This window comes from Zingiber officinale, chromosome 8A (genome assembly GCF_018446385.1).
Source record: "Zingiber officinale cultivar Zhangliang chromosome 8A, Zo_v1.1, whole genome shotgun sequence".
Lineage (NCBI taxonomy): Eukaryota > Viridiplantae > Streptophyta > Magnoliopsida > Zingiberales > Zingiberaceae > Zingiber > Zingiber officinale.
The window spans coordinates 129,015,151-129,028,039 of record NC_056000.1 but is presented as its reverse complement, the minus strand read 5'-3'; positions in this window follow the sequence as shown (position 1 = coordinate 129,028,039).

Genomic DNA, 12,889 nt, shown 5'->3' with positions numbered 1-12,889 from the left:
AATATGATCAATTCAGAAATTTAATATCCTTTAATTACACACCTTATTTGAAAAAAAAAAATCATATGTATACATCATAACGAGTTCGAACCGCGAGTAAATGGATGACAATCTTAACATTCTATCGAGACATTATAGCCCTAGGACTTCTGCATGTTATAAAAAACTTCCGGGGTTAAATCATAAATTTTTAAATTTTGAATTATAAATCATAAATTTAAAAATACTAAAATAGTTACTTTCTCACATTATTATAATTGTAAAGTATATTTTATATTGCAGTAGGTATCGAATGATTTCTACACAATCTATCAATTACAACAAAATTTCTATGCATTTCTGGTTTAAATTTTAAATTTTAAATAATGAACTCAGAAAATTATTATATTAAAATATTATTTAACATTGGATCAAAATTATTTAAACTTTATTAAAAATATTTTTAAACAATTGGGATGTCAATTCAAATAAATCGGATCGAATTCAAGTCGAGTTAAAACAATAATTTTATAAAAAATCTAAACCTGAACCAAATCTGAACATGAATACAACTTGAAACTCTTAAACTTGAACCCGATCAACTCGAATCTAACCGGAATAATATAATTAAAAATAACTTTTTTTATTAATTTTCAAATAATTCTTCACTATTATCTTAACACTTCATCATTATCATACTAACATTAATATTAATATACCTAAAAATATTTTAATTTCTAAAGTAATTTTGATTTTAGCAAAAAAGTCACTAAAACCTAATTTTTGATCAACCTTGGTCAACTCAAATCCAATTCAAAAATATCTAATATGAATCTCACTCGAATTTGAAGACCCTTAACTTAAACCTGATTTTTTTTCAAATAGATTCGGATTCACTTTTAATATCCTTATTTTTACCCACTATAATAATTACATAGTAACTTTTAAATATTATAATAACTAATCGTAATTACTATAATAACCCTATAGGTAGGAAACAATGTTATAATCTCTTGAATAAGAGTTATTTTAGAGATAAAATATTTAATGGAGTGTTATTTATTTATTTTCAAGAAATGTTTATTTTAATAATTTGAGAAGTTTTTTTAATTTTTGCCCTATTTTTTTTATGCTCAATGTTTTCAAAATGGATATTTTTTTTAGATATTTTCCGTTTCGTGTGTCTATCAGAACCTCTTTTGATATTTAGTCTCCCCTCCTTTCCAAACATTCTGCCAAATGGTAGATGAATAAGTATGTAAAAAAATTAATGATTCCACCAACGTAATAATCTATTTAAAATATAATTTTGATCAGAATAAATTCATGAATATTCACTGAATACTTTTTAAATCTTGCTTGGTTGGTGCCAAAAGCTTTTAGAAAAGTTAAAGAGATAATACACATTAAAGATGGCTTTGCTGACAGCTTCACCTCAGCTACTATGAGATTGACTCTATCCACGAGCTTCTAAAAACCACTGAGAAAAATAAGACAAATAAAACTAAAGACTTATTGTTACTATTTACTAATATAATTTGTACTAGCTGTCAACCAATTATTAAGTCAGTTATAAGAATAACTGATCACATAATTTATCTTTCTTGATAGTGTTCCTGTCGGAAATTTGAGAAGATAAATTTGTCAATGTGACATGTCTAGAATGTTGACCGTATTTCCATAACCCGAATGATGAGTTGTTTTCTGTGTTGACCAAGTCACTCGAAGCTTTCTGGTCAACAATACCTGTATCTAGCGACCTGGTTGCCCCGATCTCTGGTACCCCGATGCTCGAGGCGGGTCCCACGAATATATGAGCAATCGAATAATAGCAAAACAATTGAATAAATATAAGATGGGTACGATGACGTACCTTGGCCCCAGGGGGCGCCCTCGGATGAGTCGGTGAGCTGGTTGCGGTGCTGATCGAGTCGTAGCGGCCCGGACGAGTAGATGGGTGTGAGTCAGCTGAGGAACCGGATCTGGGGGCGACGACATGAAATCCGGTGCAGCATGGATCCAAGAGGCAGCATATCGGCCGAAATATGACGACGACTCCTAAGCTGGAATACTACAACGATTCACAGGTCGGGATATGATGACGGCTCGCAGGTCGGCACACGGCACGCAGGCCGGATAATACCTGTGACTCACAAGCATAATAACGACGCAAATAGCGAAACAGAATGGCTCGATGGCCGGAACATAACACCCAAGGCATAACACACAGAATGCACTAGCAGCAGCCTGATGGCCGGATCAGCGGTGGTTGGAGCACCGAATCAGCATCGAGATCATACGCTGACTTAGAAGCTGCAACAGCGGCTGCTGGATGCGGCAGCGATGTCCGCTGGACTCGGCGGCGACAAATGTGGAGTTGTGCCTGTGAGAGGTCGGCGACGACGTCCGCAGCCGCTGGCGGCGATGGTGACGACATGAGGCACCGGGATCGGAGAAGAAAGGAGGAGGCAGTCTCGATCCGGTGGTGGCGTTGTGAGGAAGAGAGTTTAAGGAAACTCTATGCGAGAGAAAGAAGAAAGAGAGCCCAACGGCGTGAGGCAGCCACTGGATAGCGGCGGCCTGGCGATCGGCGGAGGTGTCGAAGATGGCGCCCCTCCTTCGTGGCTGTAGCGGTGGCTGAACCCTAAAAACCTCCTCCCTTTTCTCCCCTGCTGGCAACGGAGAAGCCCCATACGAAGAAGAACCTTGCTGCTCCCTGTGCTCAACGGCGGCCCCAAAAACCCTGCACGAAGCTCCCTCTCCCTTTTTTGCTACAATGCCCCCTTTCTTTAAAACCCTAAGAGTCCCTTTACCAAATTGTCCTTCTTCTTCCTCTTAACTTCTCCTATACCCCTCGTACCATATCCGCATCAGATATTATTAGAGATAGACTGTAAAAAATACATGATATACATAATCATCTTTTAGTATAATGTGAAACAATCATTAAGTTTATTTATATATAATTCAGGTATTTTTTTTTATTTTTTAAGGATAAAAATTAAAAAAGAACATCCTAAATTTTATAAATCATAAAAAAACATCTTTTTCAATAAAAAATTATATATGCACCTCTCCTCTAATTTTAATCCAAAAATACCCCTTGACTTATAGAAACTATCCGATAATTCTACACATTGTAAACATTATCTGGTAGCTTCTATAATATATAGAACCTACTCAATAGTTGTTATAATATATTTTATGTGAATTTAGAATTTATATTGTATAGTAATTGCTTGGTAGCTGTTACAATGTGTAGAAACTACTAGGTAGTCGTTACAACATGTTTAGTGTGAGAATAGAGTTTATGATTTAGGGTTTAGATTTATGAATACTATTATATCAAAATACCATTTTTCAACTTGGTTAATTATTTAAACTTCATCAAACTCACTTTAAAACAATTATAAAAGTTATTATGTACCTGCTACAATCCTAAACTCATCCTAAATATGTTGTAGCAACTACTCAGTAACTTCTACACATTATAATAGCTACTCGATATCTTATACACGGTGTAAATCTTAAATCTTAAATTCACTTTAAATATGTTATATTAGTTATCGGGTAACTTTTATAATAGTGTTGTATCTAGAGATATTTTTGGGATAAAATCATAGGGAGAGGTGCTCATTTAGGGATGTTAAAAATGAACCCGACCCGACACTTCGACCCGAGGTGACCTGAATCTGTTGGATCGGGTGGACCAACTAGAGGGGGATGAATAGCTTGCAAATATAAATTAACAATTTATCTTGCTAACAACTTAGCAAGCACACACTTGATTAATTAAAAACAAATAGCATACAAGAAACGTAAGAGATAGAAGATTTAGTTGTTTACAACCAAGGAGGTTACTAATCCAAGACAATGGAAAATGCACTAAAGATCTCCTTCTTCGAAGAGATCAGAGGCGAAGTAACCCCTTATAGTAGTTAAAAGCTTAAAATGAATTACAGAAGTTTAAGAATAGGTGTGTATTTTACAACTAACTTTAGGGTGCTATTTATAGGTCATTGATCGAAGTGATCGTTTGCTAACATAGCACATCCGAGGCGCTGGAACATTTGGAGGCACCTCCAATCGGATAAACTTTATCTGTTCACTACCAATGTTCAACTGAATTGGTGGATCTGAGGCACCTCGATTCATCGGAGGCCCCTCTGTTAGGTTAAGGTAGAATCCGCTGCTTATCCAATCCGCAACAATTCTCGTCATCGGAGGCGGCTTCAGCTGATCCCCCTGGGCGGACTGCTGCTGGAATCAGGGCAGAGGTGTTAACCTCTTTCCTGCGGGCAGCTTAAGCCTCTTCCACATTGATAAACTTCGAAGCTCATTCAATTAATATATCGAAATTGGTAGGAGGATTCCTAACCAAATCTTTGAAAAAATCATTGCCATTAAGCCCCTGAGAGAAGGCGTTTACCAAGATCTCTGTAGTCATTTGATTGAACCTCTTAATATAAGCTCTGATGGATTCTTTAGGTCCTTGCTTAATAGAAACAAGACTCCATGGAGTTTTATGATACCTCTAATTGCTGGAAAAAATGGTATAGGAATACCTTGCGAAAATCCTTGAAGTGACGAATAGAATTCTCCGGTAGTCGCTTAAACCATCTTTGAGCTCCTCCTCCAAAAGTAGTAAGGAACATCCGGCATTTAACTCCATCAGTAAATTGTTGGAGAAGTGTCGCATGCTCAAACTTAAGAAGATGATCTTCGGGATCAGTTGTTCCCGAATATTATCCAGCATTTAAGTTCTGATAATGTTTTGACAGCGGATCATCCAACACCTGTTGAGAAAATGGAGTGGTAATCCTTTCAGGAGAGCTATCGCTAGCTACCACCTTCCCCTTTCTATTTTCCCTTACAAGGGTTTCTCCAGAGGATTCCTGAAGGGTTGCCCTTTGTCCTCCTTGTTCTAGAGATATTTGAAAATAAGCTTTAGGACATCGAGTGGGAGAGAGAGGAGAAGAGAATAGATGAGCCAGATCTCCTCCTTTAATTTCCCTTTCTCGGTGGTGGGAAGTTACCGACATCGCCGGAGGTGGCACTACAGGTAGTGTGCCACCAGTATTCACTTGTTGTTGTTGCTGCTGCAATATCTTCTGTACTCTGGCGTTGATGAGCAACTCCAAATCGTCTTGCGAAATAGTGATGGTATTGGGTTTGCCAACATCTTCCATCTTTATAGCCTCAGATCCAGGTGAATAGTTTCCATAGACGACGTCAAATTTGATCCTATCTGAAATCTGCGAAGATGAGCACTAGTTCTGATGAATGACGATGACCTCTGATGAAGATGAACTCCAAAGATCTGAAGAAACTCCTCAACGTTTCTATGTACAGTGAGACAAGCCAACAAAGTGTTAGTGACCTAAGACCGGCGTGGGGATCCCTGGCTAGGCCCTCCGACGCTCAGGTCAGTTCCTCTCATAGATGGAAGAAGAAGAAGAAGAAGAACAAGAAGAACAGTAACTGAAGTGAAATAGAGTTTAGATGCTAAAACTTGCGTACCTTGCCAACAGAGAAAATCCCCCTTTTTATACCACCTCACGTGACCTCCGTAGTCATGAGATGGTCCCCGGTTCGTTAGATTTTGTTAGAAAATGAAGTCATCCTCTATACTCCGGTAATAATCCTTTAAGAAATCTTTTCTGTACCCCAGATGTACCCATTTTATCGTTTATAACTTGTATTTATAATGGGGACATGTCATCATAATTGAAGAAGCTTTTAGAACATATTTCCTGCAAAATATTCTGCTGAGCTTATCCCGGTCAGCTATTTAAGTCGGTTGTATATACTGTTGAAAATAACTCCTGCTGAATATGTCTTGGCTGGTTGTTAAAGCCGACCGTATATACTATTCAAATTACCTCCTGTTAAATATGTTTCGGTCGGTCGTTCAAACCGATCGTATATATTGTTCAGACTACCTTCTATTGAATATGCTTCGGCCGATCGTTCAAGCCGACCGTGTATACTATTAAGGATGCTTCCTGTTGAACCTGTCTTTTATGCTCGGGCGGGCATTTGCCCGACCGAGCATATATAAGTACATGGGTGCTCGCTCGGCCTGCTGTCGGTCGGTTATATGCGAGAGTTTTATATAAGGCTAAATGCCCTTATGCTCGAGTGAGCTTTGCCTGACCGAGCATATATGAGTGCGATGGCGCTTGCTCGGCCTGCAGTCGGCCGGTTATATGCTGAGAGTTTTATATAAGGCTAAATGCCCTTATGCTCAGGCGAGCTTTGCCCGACCGAGCATATACGAGCGCGAGGGCGCTCGCTTGGCCTGCGGTCGACCGATAATGTGCTGAGAATCTTATATAAGGCTAAATGTCTATATGCTTAGGTAGGCTTTGCCTGACCGAGCATATATGAGCGCGTAGATGCTCGCTCGGCCTGCGGTCGACCGGTAAGATGCTGAGAGTTATATATAAGGCTGAATGTCTTTATGCTCGGGCGAGCTTTGCCCGACCGAGCATATATAAGCGCGAGGGCGCTCACTCAGCCTACGATTGATCAGTAATATGCTGATAATCTTATATAAGGCTAAATGCCTTTATGCTCGGCCCGGCTTTGCCCGACCGAGCATATATGCGCACGTGGATGCTCGCTCAACTTGCGATCAACTGATATGCCGTTGAGAGTTATATATAAGGCTGAATGCCTTTATGCTCGGGCGAGCTTTGCCCGACCGAGCATATATGAGCGCGAGGGTGCTCACTCAGCCTGCAGTCGGCTGGTAATGTAATACCTGTAAATTTTCTCTCTTCCAAAAGAGCAAAAAGAAATAGAAGAAGAGAAAATAAAATAAAATATATATAAATGACCTGGGCTGGGATTTGAACCCTAGACCCTTGATTTAAGATTGGTTTAAGAAGTCATTAGGTGGTGGTAAAACATCACTTGGAAATAGGAAACTATTCATTATATGTAGATTATGTGTGAAGAGATGTTTCTGTTGGTGTGGTTAGCACTAACGATTTAACCCAGGTTTTGATGAATGACAAATCAGGTTAAGTTAGTCTGTTGTTGTCTAACACTCTGATCGAGTGTGCAGGAGAAGTCCAGACAGGTCGACGGGCTGACCGGATGTCTGGCACGAAGCCCAGCTAAGTCGACGAGCTGACCGGATAGCTGGCGAGAAGTCCAAGCGGGTCGACGGGCTGACCAGACGCTTGGCGAGAAGTCCAGACGGGTCGAAGGGCTGACCGGACGTCTGGCAGGTAAGTAAGGTAAGTCACTGGAGGGGAGTGACTGCGAGGACGCGTTCCCGGGAAGGGAACATTAGGCGTCGATCCGGCTTAGATCCATTTCGGATATCTAAGTCGAGATCGTGACTAGATTCTGGTCTCGGAAAGACGGAATCTAAGTCATACTCTGTTTTGCTAAGTCATACTTCTTATACTGAACTCATAAACTGTGCTAACATTTTATTTTGCAGGAAAGTTGTTCGCTGGAAAAAGGTGGTCCGGGCGCTCGGAGGGGATCCGGGCGCCTTGGAGATAAAAATTATCCTGATCGCGCGTTGCCACTTGGAGCTCGCTGGTTGGACTTGCCACATCTCACCAGGGCGCCTGGAAAGCATCTAGGGCGCCCCGAGCATCATATAAAAGAAGGGTCAGAGGGGAGCTTCAGAACAACAACGAAAAGAAAAGTCTTCTACTGCTCTGCGCTTCTGCGACGCTAACAAAGCTCCGACAATACGCTCCTTTCTTTTTCTTATTAAATTCTTGTCAGTATTTGTTTTAATTTTCATTAGCATTCATTGTACTATTTTTGTAATCATTATTTCGAATTACTAGTGAATTGTCCAATGAAAGTACTCACGGAGTACAGGCCTTCGAGTAGGAGTCGTCACAGGCTCCGAACGAAGTAAAAAACACTGTGTTCAGCTTTTCTAAGTTTTTAATTATTCCGCTACGCTTAACTCTTATTAACACTATTTTTCGAATCGATATTCACCCCCCCTCTATCGACGTTTCACGATCCAACAGTTTCAACTTCCACTTAGTATAAAAGGAAATGGAAGAGACCAAAAACCTAATTTTTGGTTTCCTCTTCTCCTCCCTAGCCGAATTCCTCTTCTTCTCTTTTTAGTTTTCGGCCAAGAACCTTAGGGTTCTAAGTTCTAAGTTCTTCAATAGGAGAATCTAAGAGGAGAGTTTTCACAAGGATTAGTATGAACGGGAAAGGTGACTTAGAGATTAAGACGTACAAGAGAGAATTGTCTTCCCTATACCCTATAATAGAAAGATCTAGCGAAAGGAAGTAAGTATTACTCACCTGCAGTATGAGTTGTTTCGATGATTACATGTTGTGATATGTTTTATGCATATTAAAGAAGATACAAGTTGTGATACCTGCTTATGCATGTTAAAGAAGATACATGCTATAATATGTAAGATGCCCTCTGAAGTTTTAGGATTAAGAACATGTTTAGAATATCTTAAATTGCTTCCTATTTAGTTTTGGGGCTAAGAACCGTATTAAAGTGCCCTAGAGTGCTTCCCTATAAGTGTGGGGGATTAAGCGCACATAAGGTGCTTGTTTAAATGACAAGTGCAAGTATTGTTGGAGCAATCCCAATGGTCCGTGTGACCATGTGTTTTGGTATTTGGGCAAAGGGTTTATGTTAGGTTCACCCTTGTATTTGATATGTGTACTTGAGTTGTGCAGGACTGCAGGATATACATGTGACTCAGGTTGATGGCTTCAGGTTCGGTGAAGGATGACATTGGGGATGAGCCGCAGGCTTATATGCATCCGAAAGACCGTGGATAAGGCAGCAAGGACAAGGGCCGAGGGAAGCAACTTCGAGGCATATGCGAAGGACGACATTAGGGACGAGCCGTGAGCTTGGATGCATCCGAGGGATGAGAGCCAAAGGAAGTAGGCTTGAATGCAAGAGGTCAAGGCTGCAAAGAAGCGTCAAGTGAGTCATAAGGGTGAGGGTCCGAATGCTGAGAGATTGTACTCGGGGTAAAATTCTAGATTTAAGGTTTTACTGTAGTAGTACTGTAGCGTTACTATAGCAGTCGACTGTATATTTTAGCAGTCGATTGGGAACGAACAGAATGCTTCTATTCATTCGTGGAGCAGTCGACTGCTAGTTTTAGCAGTCGACTGATATCGAGCCGTTGGGATGTAACGACCGAATTTTCACAGAGGGCAGTCGACTGATAGGTGGGGTTTCCAACCCGTGGCCTATATAACCAAGCTTTGGGAGCTTGGTTATAGCTGACGAAATTGGACTTGGTTAAAGTCTAATTAGTAGTCTACAAGTGCTCAAGAGTTTCCCTTGTGTCCAAGAGGTCTTGGTGAGTTTGTGGTGAGGTTTCTTCATCCACAAGGAGGTTTGAGTTAGCCGGAGTTTGCCGGGGAGATCCACCGATGGATTAAGGGATCACCCACTTTACGGACAGTCGTGGAGTAGGAGCAAGCTATCTCCGAACCACATTACATCGACGTGTTAGCGGTTTGCTTATTCTTTCTTAGTCTTTGTATTTCCTTTAGTGTTTAGCTTGTTTGCTTTGTTTGTATTCCGCTGCGCAAGCTAACAAGTGTAGGAAGAAGTGAGTATTTGGGGGTGTCGTCTATCCAAACCCCTTCAAGTCGGCCACCGATTCCCAACAAGTGGTATTAGAGCGAGGTTCACACTTCACCAGACTAACCACCGAGAAGAGCAACTACAATAAGATGACCGGCTTGATTGAACCTCCAAAGTTTGAAAGAAGAAGCCTTGGGGACATCACATTTTAGATGATGAAGATGGAAGTCTTCTTCGACACGGATTAGGACACCATGATGGTGATCAAGGACCCGTTCGAAGTCCCGAAAGACAAGAAAGGGAAAAATCTCCGACCACGACATTGGACGGAGGAGTAAACCTCACGGTCAAAGGCAAACGACAAAGTAATATCTATATTAATTGATATTTTGCCTAATGACGTGATGAGTCGTGTAGGTAAATATGAGAATGTCCACAATTTGTGGAACAAGATAAAGAAGGTTCAATGGGAAGAACCTATGGCTACACAAAAAGAAGAAGAACCCAAGGAGATGAGTTTAATTGCTCAAGTTGAGGAGGAGCAAACGGAAGTTGAGTCACGCTCAACATCCGAGGAGGAAAAGGAAGATGAGATATCATCTACATCCTCAAGAATTTAAGAAAATTCCAAGACAAGTGAAGAAGAAGAAGAGGTCTTAGAAGTGGTCAACCTAGCAAGCACCTTCACCAAAGTGAAGTCAAAGGACCACATAATTTACTTCGGGTGCAATGAGAATAGACACTACAAAAGTAGGTGTCCATTGGGTAAGAAGAAGGTAACTCCCAAACTCATTCAAGTTAATTTGAATACTAACAAGGGTTGTAGGCATGAAGAAACCCAAGGAAGAAGAATGCACATCATATGCTTCACGTGTGGAGAGAATGACCACTACCACACCAAATGTCCCAAGAAGGGAGAGATTAAGAAGCTAGCACATCTAAAGAAATGGGAGAAGAAGAAGAGAAACAAGAGTCAAGGGGGAGCTTCAAGGGTAAGGGAGGTATATCCTAACTTGAAGTATAATTCAAATTTTCATTCTTCCATGCATGTTAGGAGAAATGATTTTGTTAATCATAGTATGTCATGTAAAATTTTGGATTTAAATATCATGATAGGAGTAGGGTAAATGTGGATTATAACCCTAGGAAACTCATTCATGATAACTCTATAAATGATAGACCTAAGGAGACCCAAGGCATTAATCCCAAGAAGGGGAGACATATGCCTAGAAAAATGGGTAGGTCTAGGAATGTCCATGGTGGACATGTTGACTCTAGGTTTAGGAACCTAGAAAGGGGAAATCAAGCTTTGAAAGCAAAACTTGATAAGTTGGAGAAAATCCTAGAAAGATTCAATGTTGGATCTAAGGGTTTAGGTATGGTGTTGGGTAGCTAAAGACCCAACAATGATAGATCGGGTTTAGGATACCGATCTAGTGTCTCCAATGCTAAGGTAAAGTCTTATGCCAGGGTTGCATATGACTATAGTAAGGAGAAGCCAATAAATAACAAGGGAAGGTCATTTAAAGGTAAGGAGAAATTAACCAAGGACAAGGTGTCCAAGGTTAAGAAGGTTAGGTTTGTAGGCCAAGTGTCATCGGAGGTGCACCGATGTAGCCTAGCAATTGTGGATGAGTCATCTAGGAAGGTGACTAAGGTTAAGAGCTCCAGGGGGAGCTCAAAGAGTCAAGTTGGGACTCATAGCCAATGGATCTCAGGTGGGCTTTACTTGGGAGTCTAGACGAGTCATGGAATGTGTCAAGTGGTTTGGAGACGGACTTGAGTCTCAAACCTAGAGATTTGTCACAATTGGTTTATGTTTCATGCTTAGAAATATGACATTGGAGTCATATAGCATGATAATTGATTTTGGATGTATAGATGTCATATAAACCAATGCTAGGGATGCATTATGGGTTAGTATGGGCAAATACATCAAGAGGAAGTCAAAACTAGGACTTTAGGTCAAGGTTCAATTGGACTTTTTAACTAGTTTTATATTTTGTGTCAATCTTGGGATTTGTAATAAATATATTTATATATATATATATTTTCCAAGTAGACATTGATAAAATAGATCTCTCCATAAAATTTGAGAATTTTTAGAGGTCTGTGGAATTTCTGGTGCATTTCTAAAGTTGGCCAGAAAAGATTGATTTTTGCATGAATAGTGTACCAGTCGACTGGTACAGTTAGCAGTCGACTGGTAACATTATTTTTGAGCACAAAATATTTTTGTAAGCTTGTTTTAGTAAGGGCAGTCGACTGGTACTTCTTGCAGTCGACTGATACCAGTTTGAAATTATTTTCAGCACTGAATTTTGACCGAGTCAACTCGTACAGGTGTATGAAATCCATGGGGGATTAATACATGAGTTTAGGGTCAATTTGGATGACAAGTTTTCAACAATTGGGATATTGTTGGAGATTTTTTTTGGATGTTAGGCAAAGGGGGAGAAGTAAGGTTTAGTTGGGAAAACCTAAAAGTGTCTTTGGTGCCTTTGCGTAAGGGGAGTCTTGTGATAGACTCTTAAAAAGCCCTGTGGTAAAATTTCTAGCTCAATGGGGAGCTTAGGTGTAGGGGGAGCCTTGTGATAGGTGTAGGGTGAGCCTTGTGATAGGTTTCAATGCTTGTTACATTACTTTTGATTCGGCGGTGTAAGTCTAAGTGTGTAGCCTTGGCAACGTAAGTCCATTCGGCGTTGTAAGTCTAAGTGTGTAGCCTTGGCATCGTAAGTCCATTGTTTTTAGCATATTGTTTTGCTATTATGTTTTCTCTAACTTAAACATATTGCCAAACATCAAAAAGGGGGAGATTGTTGGAGCAATCCCAATGGTCCGTGCGACCATGTGTTTTGGTATTTGAGCAAAGGGTTTAAGTTAGGTTCACCCTTGTATTTGATATATGTACTTGAGTTGTACAGGACTGCAGGATACACATGTGACTCAGGTTGATGTCTTCGGGTCCGGTGAAGGATGACATTGGGGATGAGCCGCGGGCTTGTATGCATCCGAGAGACCGTGGACAAGGCAGCAAGGACAAGGGCCGAGGGAATCGACTTCGAGGCATATGCGAAGGATGACATTGGGGACGAGCCGCGGGCTTGGATGCATCCGAGGGATGAGAGCCAAAGGAAGTAGGCTTGAAGGCAAGAGGTCAAGGCTGCAAAGAAACGTCAAGTGAGTCATAAGGGTGAGGGTCCGAGTGCTGAGAAATTATACTCGGGGTAAAATCCTAAATTTAGGGTTTTACTGTAGCAATAATTGTAGTAGCACTGTAGCGTTACTGTAGCAGTCGACTGCATGTTTTAGTAGTCGACTGGTGCAGTCGACTAGTGCAGTCGACCA